Source organism: Leucopleurus acutus (genome assembly GCF_964270905.1).
Source record: "Leucopleurus acutus genome assembly, chromosome: 9".
Classification (NCBI taxonomy): domain Eukaryota; kingdom Metazoa; phylum Chordata; class Mammalia; order Artiodactyla; family Delphinidae; genus Leucopleurus; species Leucopleurus acutus.
The window spans coordinates 97,090,022-97,102,547 of NC_139144.1; positions in this window are offsets into that span (position 1 = coordinate 97,090,022).

The following is a 12,526-nucleotide window of genomic DNA, read 5'->3' on the forward strand; positions in this document are numbered from 1 at the left end:
CATTCCTCTTTGTTTTTATAGCCCTTAAGAGACGTAAAATCCATTCTGAGCTCACGAATTAGGGCAAAAAAATGACGCTGTGGGCAGGATGTGGCCTCCTGGACAGAGTTCGCGGACCCCTACTCCGGAATTCTAGAGACTGTCCCCAACACAACATATAAGGAGTGGGCTGCCAACTAACATACAGGACGCTCGATTCAATTTGAATTTCAGATAAACAACAAAGAACTTTTTAGTATAAATATGCCCCAAATATTGCAAATGTTTTCTCTGGCAACCTGCAGTGGAGACAGCGTTTATTCACCCAGCACTGCCTGCCGGACCCTTAACTCAGTCTTCCCACGTCAACTCACATCGAACCTGTGAGGCAGGTATTATTATCAGCATTTTTCCAATGGAAGAAAAACAATGAAGCTCGCGGTGGTAAAGGTCATAGAACCGTCACCCAACGTCATAGAGCCAATTGGAGCAAAGGCCAGATTCAGCCCCTCCCCTGATGCCTAAACCCCCATCTTTCTGCCCTACCGCATTCCCTCATTCCAACTGGCAAAGAGCGTTCCGGAAGGAAGGGACCTGCACAGTCATACTGAAGAGTGATGACAGGATGCACAGCCCATCCTGGTCCCACAGCACAGGACTCTGATGAGAGCAAGCTGGGAGGCCTAAGAAGATCCCTCTTCCCCCTGGAAAGGAACGGAGGCCCTGGCTTCTGCCCAGCCCACGCGCGAGCCAGGGACCCGATGGCCTGGGCCTGGAGAGTGACAGGTATGTGTGGGTCACTCGCAGGCTTCAGAGCGTGTTTCTTCCTACCCGTCTCTGATTCAGAGAGCTGGAGGGTACAGCAAGGAGTGTGCGCGCGCGTGTGTGTGGTCTGTGCCTGTGTGCGCGCCCGTGCACTGTGTGGACGGGGGAAGGGAAGCTTAGGTGCAGGGGTGGGGTGTCTCTGTGGGCGGGGGGAGGAGGGCCACCCTCAAATCTGAAGAGACAGCAGCACTTCCGTTCCTGCTGTTGGGCCCAAGCCCAGGCCACGGAGCCTGAGCAAACAGTGCCATAGATTAGCTGCTTTCCGCACCCACCCAGGGGTCAGTGGGTTCAGGCTGGGTGGGGGGAAGACGCTGGAACCCAAACCTTGAACCCAGGACCTTTGTGCCCATTAAGCCGGCGTGTGTCTGCCTGCCGACCCACCCACCTTCTCTGTCCTGCTGGGCTCCAGGCAAAGACCCCCATTCAGGATAAGGCAATGAGGTATTCCTCATGGCGGGGAGGGGACCTCCGGGAGGACCCGGCGGCCACTGCCAACTTTCCTTTCCTCTCTCACCTCTCTCCACCTTTGCAGGGTCACCAGGGCAGATGGGAAATCGAAAACAGACTCAAAATGGGTGTGGAGGGCTGCAGCCCAGCCCCGACTGGGAGCATCGGAGCTGCCAGATGCTGAGTTCTCTCTTGGGGGCATGGTTCCTCCACCTGGGCACAGCTGATCTAGCTTGTTTGTTTTTAATATCTATTTATTCGTTCGCTTGTTTATTTGGCTGTGCCAGGTCTTACTTGCGGCACGCGGGATCTAGTTCCCCGACCAGGGATCGAACCCGGGCCCCCTGCATTGGGAGCGTGGAGTCTTACCCACTGGACCGCCGGGGAAGTCTCCAGACTGATATTTTGGAACAAGTAATTCTGTAGCGTGGGGCGGTCCTGCACATCGCAGGATGTTTAGCCGCCACTCACCAGGTGACAGCAGCACCCCTGCCCCTCCGCTCAGCTGTGACCATCAAAAGTGGCTTTAGGCATTGCCTGAGGTCCCCCAGGGAGCAAAGTACTCTCCCTTGAGAACAACGGATTTAGGGCCCCAAAGTGTTTACGTATAATTTTTTTCTGGTTTTGTCCCTCTGGCTTTGTTCCATATCTTTCTGTGTTTCCCTCTGGTTTTCCTCTCACTGCTTCTGTCTCTCTGCAATTGTATCTGTTCCCTTGGTGTCTGCGATGGGGAGTGTGGGGTGTGTGTGCATGTGTGTGTGCTATGGGGTGTGTGTGTCTGTGGCCATGACTCTGAGTGCTCTCTGTGGAACCCTGGGTTTCTTTCTCTTGACCTCCGCCCCTGTGTTTGTTTCCCTGTCCGGCTTACTGTGTCCCCCCATCCCTGCTCCCTGCGTCCTCTTGCGGGGTCTCTCCTTAGCTGGGTTGTCAAGTGCAGTGCTGGCTGGGCAGGCCAGGAGGCTGCAAGGATGGAGCCAGGCTGGGGCAATGAGGTTAAAGCCGTCTCTCACTCAGCCTGGAGTTTGGTCCAGTCACTGGGTTCACAAGCCCTTGTGTGCCAGCTCAGAAAGCCTGCACGGCAGCAGATGACAGGTCGGCGGGTGAACACACACACACACCCACGCACGTCACAAGCTCCGCCCAGGGGCTCAGCCAGGACGGTGTTCTGCTTCGGTGTCTCAATTCCCGGGAGCCAGGTAAGCCGGGCTCTAGAGCTGGATTTCTGGCTGCCTGGATGGTAGTTTGTGCTAAAAACCCTCCAAGGTCCTTTTCAACTCAAACATCCTGTGATTCTGAAGAAACATGAGTCACGTGGGGTTGCACGTGTACACACAGTCACCTTGGCCTGCACAGGTTCGGAGGTCTGAATTGTGGCAGAGGCCTCGTGCACTTTTCCCCGCTACGTGACCTTCGTCCCCGATCCCCTCTTTTCATTCCAATTGCTAACTGTAGCTCCATCCCTTTGCCCCCCTTTCTTACAACCTCTCCATCCTCATCCTTGAGCCGCTCGCACCATGGGGGACGTTGCGTAGCAGCTGCTGACTCTCCGCTTTCTTGAAGAGAGCTGGGGAAGGCCTTGCAGCTACTCCTGCCTCCCCAGATACGTACGTGCACGTTATCTGACACATGTTTCCGCGGGGCATGTTTTATGTCAACTGAATCAATATGTCACAGCAATGTTTTAGAAGGGTTGTTTGTGTTTGCATATGTGTCTGTTTCCTAGCATCCTCCTAATTGTCTGTAGATTTTAAAATTCACAGGCATTGGCCCTCCTAGACCTCTACCCCGTTGCACAGGTGCCAAAAGGGCACAGATGGCCATATCGATGTGAGCATCCCCCGCTCCCCCCGGTCTATTTCTCTCCACCGCCGGTCAGTTCTCCCCCTCCCTCCCCACCTCTGCAGAAAGACTGATCAGCCTTGAGAGCTCTCACTTGGTTTCCAACCTCCTCCCACCCCTCAATGACTTTGAACATCTTGTTTCCTAAATCAGCCATCCAGGAGGTGACAGGGAAGGGGGTGGGTGCTGGTTTGGGGAGAAGCAGGTACCGGCTCCCCTGGTTTGTGAGAGGCTGGATGTTTTAGAGGGAGCCCCGCAGAGCTCTGACCTGACCCTAACTCTCTCTCCAGGTCTCTGCAGGCTGGGGTCAGGACTCGTAGTCCCAGCATAGCCCCTCTGGAGACACGGCAGGGCGCAGAAGGGTGTCCAGAGCCTTCCCAGGGCAGCCTCTGGTCCTGCTGGCCAGGCTTCCTAGAGCCTTTTTCCTCCCTCTCTTGCTGGTCAGACCCCAAGGCCTCTCCCTTCCACAGCCAGACCCCTCTGCTCTGCCGTCTCCCTCGATGGGCTTCTACCCACCTTACCTGATCAGAGGCGCTCTGCTTGCAGACCCGGAAGTCAACCAGGAATGCAGTTGCTGAAGCGTGCACAGCTCCCAAAGGAATTTCCAAATGTGCCCAAGGGAGCCTGGCTTCTGGAAGAGGCATAGAGGGAGCAACTGATGCGTAATCAGAACAGCTGCGTTCCAGCTCCATTCTCGCCAGATATCACGGTGGGACCTCGGCCCCATCACCTTTTAGTGTCCTGATCTGCAAAAATAAGGACTCTTAAGTTTTAAGATTTCCTGTTCCTTTCAACACTCTCTGCTCCCCCAGGCGGCCCCCCTCGGCTTCCACATGCAGAGAGGATGGAGGTCCGAAGGGACCCCTTATCAGAAAGGGCTCTTATCCCTCAGGTGAGATCTGTCTGACTCTGAATCACAGGGGCAGATGCTCCACCCAGCAGAGAGGAGAGAGGGGAGGGAGGGAGAACACGGGCACACATGGCTTCTAGTCATCCTCTAGCCTTAGACGTGGCAGGTCCTGAGCGGGGAGAGGGTGAAGCTCCCCCGCCATGGGGACCCTCAGGGCTCCGGACAGCCAGCCAGAGCTGGGGACCAGGTGTGCGGTCCTCCTGACCAGGCAAGTGTGGCTGGCTCGCCCCTCGACTCCACTCCGCTCTGGGCAATGTCCCTGGACGCTGGGCTCGGGGCGTGTGGGGAGGGAGTCTCGAGGCCACTAAGCCTCAGGGAAACACCAACGGTTTGGTGTTCAAGAGACAGGATCTAGCCATTATCTCGAATCGGATCACTGCTATTAAAAATCCAAGCCCATGGGAGATTGGCACTGACATATACACAGTACTATACATGAAATAGATAACTAATAAGGACCTACTGTGTAGCACAGGGAAGTCCACTCAACACTCTGTAATGACCTATATGGGAAAAGAATCTAAACAAGAGTGGATATGTGTATAACTGACTCACTTTGCTGTACAGCAGAAACTAACACAACAGGGTAAATCAGCTCTACTCCAACAAAAATTCAAAAACAAGACAAAACAACGACAGCTAAAAACCCCAAGCCCAAAGGAAAACCCCTTTCCAAAAGCAGGTGTGCAAACCGCAGACTTTCTAGCAGCGCTGCAGTGGCAGGTTTTATTGGCAATCTCCCCCCAGTCTGTCCCCACCTGTACTTTTTAGTCTCTTTCTCTCCCCCCGCAAACAATCTCAGTGAAACAGCAAACGGGGTGATGATAAGAATACTCAGATTCTATTTATTTAGCCCAGGCGCTCACCCAAACACTCCACCACGTCTGTCATAAAAACCAAGTGAAATGCCAGATCTGTTATACAAGCAGCGGCAGTAGCTGAAGGTGGGGAGGGACAGTGGGAGCAGGTAGGCGCGCTGGGTCTGAGAGTCGGGGAGCGGGGTCAGAGCGGCCCAGGGGTGGGGGGTGCGCTGGGGGCCACCGCCTAAAGACCCCACCCAAGAGGCAGACCTGACCTGAGGGGAGCTCTCTGCCTTCTCCTCAGCCCTCGATGGGGAGGCAGCCGGCAGAGGGGGTGGGTCTCCCCTTGGACTGCGGGGCAGTGCCAGGCTGGGGCTCGAGGGGCTGGGCAGATTCTAAGGCAGATACCTGAGGGGGACGGCGTTGGTGGGAGGCTGAGACGAGGGGCGAGAGGCCAGACCAGGGGGCCGTGAGGTGGCGTCCGGGCTGGGAACAACGGAGGGACAGAAGCCAAACGCTACGTTCTCCAGATAGCTGGCTCCTGATCAGTCCCGGCCCCACGTAGGCAGGTCCCTGGTCAGCCACGGCAACGGCAAGCACAAGGAAACAGAGAAAGCGACCTTAGCCATTCTGCACCTTCTCTCACTCCCCTGCCCCACTGCCTAGGCTTCCGGGACCCAGTGCCCTCCCGGGTGTAAGACCCCCGTGCACCTGGGGTGTGGCCGCGGGCTCTGCTTCTGCACAGGTGCGCTGGGACCTGCATGGGGGCCCTGGCGGGGTATGCAGTGAGCTCCTGATAAGATTGGCTCACAGGCCAGGAGGGATCAGTCCAGCATCCACAGGCTCTGCCCTAGGGGCAGTTCTCAGGCCACTGGCTCCCTTCCCTGACCCCTCCCCCTTCTCCAGGACATGCTGACTCCCAACTCCAAGAGCTGACTTTGACGTGTCCCCAAGCTACAGGGAAGTCCAGAAACCGGTATGCAGTTGGGGCTAGGCCTAAAATCTTTGTGCACGGACCAGAGTGCAGGAAACCCCAGAACCCTCGGCTGTCCACTGGAGTGTACGTTGGAGGTGCCGGTGTGTGATTCTGCGGCCAAGGTTGTGCCCATCATCGAAGGTGGCAGATGGATGGACTAAAATGTTTACTGTCAGAGGTACATGAGTGCCTATAATATCGAGCTAAGATGTCCCTGCAGTTCTTCTTGCTGCAGACTTGGTGCAGAGGGTAGCCCTCTACCCACCAGGTCTAGATTTGTCCATCTGTCCATACAGATGGGCAAGGGAACCATCATGGGGCTAGGTCTCTCCAGGAGCCCAGAAGCCATGGGTTGGTGTCCTGCTCTGCCGTGGTGAGCTCTGCGACCTCAATCACAGAACCTCTCTGAGAATCAGCCTGCTTGCCTGTAACATGCAGATAATAATCCTGCTGCAGGATTTATTCTGTAGGGTTCTTGGTAGGATTAAAGAAGATAAAGAACATTAAACATTCTATACACCGAACAGTGTCTTAGGAACGACTGAAAGTCATTTGCTTTGTCATCTTTGCTTGGGCGGGAGTGTTTGAAATGGAACACATCCAGGAAGTAACTTTCAGATGTCAGAGCCGTCTTGTCTCTGGGCCCTGAATCTCGTGGTACCTGATACCTCTGGATTCAAACTCTGCTAATTACTAGCTGAGCGATCTTGTACAGTTAAGGTCCCCCGCTCTGAGCCTCAGTTTCCCATCTACGAAATGCACAGTCATACACACCTGACCTTCGGCAAGGAACTCACCCTCTCTGGTCTTTAGTAACTGACTGTAGCTAACGTGCAGGCCTGTTACGGGACTCAGATGAGGCAGGTGTGGCAGGCGCCTGGCCCGTGGCAAACGCACAGTAATAGCCTCTATGCTGCACCAAATTAACGCTGTCCCTGGACCTGGCTGTCTTCCGCCTCTTCCTTGCAGAGCCTCAGAGGAAGAGGCTAAATCACACCGTGTTCTTCTCTCCCCGTCTGAGAACCTGGCACAGAGCATACGGTGAACCGTGTTTTATAGAGAGTGATCTGTACCGAGGAAATTGCAAGCTATTGATCTGGCCAAAAAGTTCGTTCGGGTTCTTCCATAACACCTTACAGGACACCCAAACGAACTCTTTGGCCAACCCAATATTTGGTGGGTGCCTGTCCTTTCCTAGGCCCCAAAGGCTAAGGGAGGGGCCCAGAGGTGACAGAGGAACAAGGGAAGGTGGCAGGGGATCACGTGTGCGGGGGTGGTGTACGTCAATCCCCAGCCACACACAGAGAGAATGGCTTCTGCCCCTGAAAGGGGAATGGGCCTGCGGAAGGGGGGCAGGGACCAGCAGTTGGGATGGAGGGAGGGTGCGGCCTGCGTGCAGCAGAGGCCCCGTGCCTGCAGTCACTCTCTCCATCCCAGCTGCTGGTCCTGAGCCCCCACTCCTGGCTCGCCTGGGACTCCGGGGTGGGGTGGGGCGTGATCACTGACGGAAGCCCGAAGCCATGGGGCCTGAGAGCCGTCCCCTTCTTGCCTACCAGGTTACTCGCAGAGGGAGAGAGGAGATGAGAAGTGGAGGCTTCCGGTAAAAGGAGGAAGAATTGGCAGATGTTTCCTCTAGACCTGTGAGGCTGGGGCAGGCTGGGGCCTGAGGACCCCTGGGAGGAGAGACTAGCCAGCCATGTGGGGTAACATGCTCTGACCCAGGGGCAGGAGACAGTCTCCAAGGCCTGGGTCAGAGGTCAGTGACCTTCATGGAGCCAGAGTCTGATATATCTGTCTGTCTCCCTTACCTTCTTATCTCTGAATCTGAAGGCCTGGCCCGGAGAGAGATGAGTGGCGAAGGCCTGAAAGAGGAAAAGTAGGAGAAGGCAAAGGTATTGCAGTGACACGTCTTTCCATCACTGAAATGCTGGCAGCTCGCATGCTTTCCTGTGTGTGCTGCTGTTTCATGATCACAGTCACAGCAGGTAGACAAGTCAGAAGTCATCAGCTAATCCCGTCGCAGAGCAGGAACCGGACGCTGGGTTTTGACCTGTACCCATCACCCCCGAAGGGCCCTGGCTGTCCAGTGGGTCTGCTCCTGGGGATGAAGAAGTGGGCAGAGGGCAGCAGAGTGGCCCTCACGCTAGCCCAGCACCCAAGGCAGCCCCTGGCCAACGAATTCGGAGGTGGTGGCAGCGGGGAGGGTGGCAGCGATGGTGTCTGCGGGAGACTCGTGCCAGCCCCCCTCAGTCGACCCCACAGCTTTATCGGGAAGGAGTCCGGCAAGCAACCCGCCAGAGGAAGCAAAGCAAACCACTGGCGCCTGTGCTCCCACGGCGGACCCCTCCCACAGACGCCTGCTACCGCACAGGTGAGTGGGGACCCCCTGGTCGCAGCCTGGCCTGGCACAGTCCCCGCTCCGGCCCCGTGGCCATAACTGCCACCTCCTCAATGCCACGAACGACAAAGAAGCAATGCAGGCGACGGGAAACAGGTGTGTCCAGTCCCACCCAGGTGGCTCCCGCCTGGCTGCCCTCCCAGGGCGGAGAGAGGGGCCCTTTGATCCAACCTCCCTGTCGGTGTGACACCACTCTGTGTGTCAGAGTAGTTTCTCTCCTGGCATATTTCTCATTTTTTTCTCATTAGCCTTAAGAAACAGGTGGGCCCAACCCAGAGAAGTCAGTGATCCTGGCTCCTATGTCAAAGTCAGGGCACTTTCTCTGTTTTCATCGAGTGATCTCGGCTGCTGGAGGGGCCTTGCCAGCCCCCATGTGCCGCCCCGTCTGTGCTCTCGGGGCCCACAGAGGCTCCCGGCCTCCACTTAGCCTCTCTCCCTCCCTCAGCTGCAGCGCCCCAGACCTCAGCTGGCCTTTCTCCAGCCAGCACCGGCGGGGGGACACTGGCCCTGCCCTTCCTTCCCTTGGCCGCTGGCAGAGCTTTTCTCCAGAGGCTGTACCACCACTGTCACCAGAACTCAGAACCTTGTCCGTCAAACACTTTGCAAGTAGCTGGGAGGCGACCCATTTTTAAAGTCCAGAGATACCTGTAAGAACACAACCTCTCATCAGCTCCTTGCCTCTGGCTGGTGAGGTGCATGGGAACCAGAATGTTCTGCTTCTCTATTCTGAAGAAACCAGGGAAGGGGGAGACAGGGGAGAATGGTAAGCGTTGGGGGTACCTGAAGACTTCCAGGCGCAGGAACCGCAGTATTTCTGTTACTCTGTTTGCGTGTCCCAGTCTCTGCAGCCCCATCCAATGAGCGTGGCAGCCACCCTGTAGTCACTGGGACAAAAACATCTATCAGCTTAACACTTCAGCGCCCAGTTCACTTACCGCATCTGTTGTGCCGCACAGCGATGCCTGGGTGTCTTTCTTTCATTTCTCACTTGGGCTCCTGTGGGCAGATGTAGAATCTTGTAGGTTGCCTTGACTGCATCTTTCAGCGGGTACCACGTGCCGGCCGGTTTCGTGAGCTCTGCGGCTGGGATCCTTCCCTCTTCTTTTCCTTCTTCATAATATTCCACAAGCTCTCCTTTCCCCCTACTCGCTTTCTCTTCTTCTCTGTCTCTCGCACACACAGAAGTATATATAAGCTGAGAAAATTTCCCAACGATTACTGATGTTTGCATTGTTTTCTATCCTTTGCAATGTGTTTCCACCCCTATTATGTCTGTAATTATTACAACCCTACACAAAGGCTGGTAATTTTTTCTAACCACCTTTGACAAATGGAAAACAATCTGAACTATGTCCAGTAGGAGAATTAGAATAAAAACAGGTCAATCATTCATAGATTCGGTTAATGAACATTTATTACCCACTGCATTGTACCAGGAATCACGCCAAGCACTGGGAACACAAAGATGAATAAGATGGGCATCACATTCTCCTTTGTGGAGCTTACAGTCTGTTAAGGAAAACAGACATTTAAACAAGTAAGTACAATAAAGTGCAGGGTGTATAAGAAGAAGAAATTACGGGTGGCCTGGAAACAGAAGAGGCAGACTCCAACCTAGCCTATGGGTCAGGGCCCCCCACCCCCCAAAACACACACAAACACGATATATGATTGTTAAGCTGAGACTAATAGGATGAATAGAAGTTACAAAGATGGAAGGGAGGATGGTGCAGAGAGGTAGAAAGGTCCAGAAACTGTGAAGGCCAAAAGGAAGGACAATAGAGGAGGAATGAAAAATTCATCTTGGTGAAACAGAAGGCCAGGAGAGGTTGCCAGAGGTCAGCTCATGGAAGGGCTTCCAGTCGATCACAGGTTGAGGCAGGAGTTGCATCTTACAAAGATCAATGTGGCTCTAGTGTGACTGATAGATTGGAGAAAACCAAGACTGCACGCAGACAGCACAGAGAGGAACCCACTCCTGGACTTAAGGTGGGACATGATGGGTGCTCGTTCTGGAAGAACAGCGATAGGGTCTGGAGAGGCAGAGACAAATGAAACAGTCTTCAAAGCATATTAAATGAAAAAAGCAAGAAGTGTTTTTCTAATACATTGTACTATATTATATGTGTTTTTAGAGGAATATATACATAGGTATGCTCAGATATGCATAGAGTATTTTTAGAAGAATAGATAACAAACTTTTGTTTGTGAGAGTCCCTGGCGAGAGTACATGAGGGGCTGGAACAGAGGTAGGAATGCTTTTTTCTCTGTATATCTTGTGTGCTCTTTGAATTTTGTACCATGTGGTGTATCATCCACTCAAAAGTTATTCTTTTTCAAGGGAGATGTTTTATAGAATCTATGAGACTTGAGATTAACTGCATATGAAAGTTGAGACAGGTGTGTTGAGGATGACAGCTAAGATTTGAGCTCAGGCAATCTTGCCTACTTATTTGGTTGGAAACACTGGTGGAGGAGTGGGTTTGGTGAGGAAGAAAAGCTGCTCAGTTTGGGACATGCTGAGTTCCAGGTGTCTGTAAACTGTCCAGGTAGAGCTGTCTAATAGATCGGCATCCAAGCTGTTCATGCCTGGAGCTCAGGAGACAGATCTAAAGTGAAGGTATGAAGTCAGGAATCATGAATGTGTGTGTGTCAATACCATCTACGGAGGCAGCTGGAACTTCCCAGGTGGTGAGGAAAACAGAGAGCCTTGTGGACCAAAATATTTAAGGGATGGATAGGAGAGAAGCAGGCAAAGTAGGAGGCGTACGTGGCACTAGGCATGTGCTGGGAAGGGGTGAGGGGTCCACTAGCATCTGAACGCTACAGAGTTTGCGCAAGGCTCGGATTGCTCAGTGGGGTTAGCTACAGGTAGATTACCTTGACGAGATCGCTAGCCGGAGAGGCAAGGTCAGATCACAATGCGGTGAGGACTCAGTGTGAGGTCAGCAGACAACAGACTCTTCTCTTAAGAAGTCTGGCCCCGAAGAGGGAGTAAAAAGATAGGGCAGGACCTGAAACGAGAAACGGGAGTTGAGGGAGGGCGATTACAATGTCTTTGCAGGTGGGAAAGAGCAGAGCATGGTTATTTGCTGACTAGCAGCGCTAGGGGAGCGAGAGAGAGGCTGAAGACACGAGAATGAGAGGAGTTACAGGACACAGTGACAGACAGAGCTGCCTGAAGAGCAGAAAGAAAACTGCGTCTGGAGCACAGATGGGAGTTTAGCTTTATACAGGAGAAGGAGAATTTCCACTGTGAAAGAAGATCAGAGGAGTCATGCTGAGCACGCTTAGAAACCATACAACCTGTGTGTGTGCATATGTGTGTGTGTGTATGTGTGTGCGCGTATGTGTGTGCATGCGTGTGTGCACATGTATGTGTGCGTCTGTGTGTGCGTGTGTATGTGTGCGCGTGTGAGTGTGTGCGTGTGCGCGCGTGTGTGTGCGTGTTGAGTGTGTGCGTGCGTGTGTGTGCCTGTGTGTGTGTGATCCCTCACCGTTCTGCACTCATTTGTGCCTTGCATGAGTGTCTGGACGAACCTGTCTGTGGTGTTGCAAATCCCACTTACCTTTTTGCTGTTCCAGACCGCAGTCCTCTTAAGAGTTGTCATGGCATTGTGGTCAGGGTGATGACAGGGCTGGGACAAGAAGGGCTGGAGGCCAAAGCGAGGCTGTAATGGATACCCTGGACACCTAGTTTCCAATTTCCTTCCTGGAATGCGTTGGCCCGGGCTCTATTATTGCTGTCTACCCCACAGGTCGGCACAGGGACAAACGAGATGGGGGTGGAGGATGGCTGTTGCAGGAAACATGGTTGGGAGCCTGTTACCTCCAGAGGCAAGGATGAACAGCTGCTGACAGACAACCAGAGGCACAGGCCAGGGATGGTCTCGTAAAACAAATGATGGGGCCATCCAAGCATGGAAAGGAATCATTTACCTCACATATTTAAAAACATACCAGGATGCAAATGAGATACAAACACTTCAGACTCCAAGTCTCAAAAAACAAGGATAAGACAACCCAAAAATAACAACCAAAAAACCCCCAAAACAATTCAAAAATGGGCCAAGGACAATAGACATTTCTCCAAGAAAGAAGATACGCAAATGGCCAATAGGCACATGAAGAGATGTTCAATGTGGTTAGTCGCCAGGGAAATGCAAATTAAAACCACAATGAGATACCACTTCCTAACCAAAAGGATGGTTATTATCAAAGAAACAGAAAGTAACGTGTTGGTGAAGATGTGGAGAAACCGGAACCCTGTGCCTTGCCTGAGGAAACATACAACAGTACAACTGCTGTGGGAAACAGTATGGCAGTTCCTCAAAAAAATTCAACGTAGACAT